Genomic DNA, 1,247 nt, shown 5'->3' with positions numbered 1-1,247 from the left:
GTCACTGGGAACTTTGAACTGTCCAGATGACTAAAGTCCAGAACCATCAGAACTCTCAAGTCCATAGCTGTAATAAAATTCCATTCAAACAGGAGCATATGGATTGTTCTAAAAAGCAGGTCATGTGACCTTGATATGTTTAAGGATAGGTTAATGGATAGCCTCAACTTTCAGTTCTAAAAGGTTTGACAGTAACCATAGCAACTTGCTCCCTTAACACAGTTTGTTCTGATTAAGGTGTGCCTTTTTTGTCATGATGCTGAGGAAGTGGTCGCACAAATCAAACAAGGCCATTTTTCCCATGTGTGTGGGGGGTGGGGGACACGTAGTGATGTGTTTTTATAACCAAATTTTTTTAAAGAATGTCAATGTTTCTTAAATAACACTATATATTGAAACTGCACAAACATAATGTGATAATATTCTCTATGGTTTTCCTCTTTGTTTATTCATTATCCAGCCCATGCCCCCCCACCTACACACACACACACACACAAACTTCACTCTTCCATCAGGTCCAGAAAGAACCGCAAACAAATATTGCAAAAAATAAAGTTTATCTTCCAATACAAAAGTAGTTTATACAAATATACTCCTCGTTGTCATGACTAGAGGAAATAAACAGACCCAAACACTGGAACCCGAAGGAGACACAGGTGAGTTCTGAGGCGAGTAGAAAAGGATTTAATATTCAGATCGTGATTCAGTAGATAGTAGGCGAAGCAGATGACTCCGACGAGAACCCACAACAAAGATGGAGGATTGCTGCGGCTCGTGACGTCACTGGTGGTTTCGACCGTGGCTCGTGGCGATACTGGAGAATCGGCAGAGGCTCGTGGCTTGACAGAAGGATCAGCAGAGGTTCTTGGCTTGACAGGAGATAATGACGAGGCTGGGATCCGGAAATGGAGCAGACTCAGACGACCACTCATGGTAATGGATTCCTGGAGACAAGGTAAGAGCGAGACTTAGGCAGAAGCTTGAAACAAAAACTAACACCGTAAAGCCCATGCTATTCACCATCAGTGGACACGAACTGGCATTGAATGTTGGTCCAGGATCTCCTTAAGAAGGCAGGCAGGTGATGAGTTGAGTGGTCGCAGCTGTTTCGCATCAGGAGCTAAGCAGAGAGGGGAGGGGGAGGAGAACTGACAGAGGTAGCATAACACTCGTGTTTCCAAAGCTATATAAACCCCTGTGATCTCTTTGATTAGCTGTTGGAAAGGACAAGTTAGAGATAAGCTTTA

General features: G+C 43.4%; 1 long non-coding RNA gene across 1 annotated transcript; it reads right to left on the bottom strand.

The window, feature by feature from the left end:
• Positions 1–463: 463 nt before the first annotated feature.
• On the bottom strand, positions 464–1,247 carry LOC144991986 (uncharacterized). The gene is made up of 2 exons (XR_013655695.1): positions 1,021–1,247; positions 464–944 (listed from the first exon to the last, which is right to left on the bottom strand). It is a non-coding gene; the product is annotated as an uncharacterized LOC144991986 (long non-coding RNA).

This window comes from Oryzias latipes, chromosome 4 (assembly GCF_053564925.1).
Source record: "Oryzias latipes strain Hd-rR chromosome 4, Olatipes_Hd-rR_3.1".
In the NCBI taxonomy this organism is placed as follows: domain Eukaryota; kingdom Metazoa; phylum Chordata; class Actinopteri; order Beloniformes; family Adrianichthyidae; genus Oryzias; species Oryzias latipes.
This window is presented reverse-complemented; position numbering and strand designations above follow the sequence as displayed.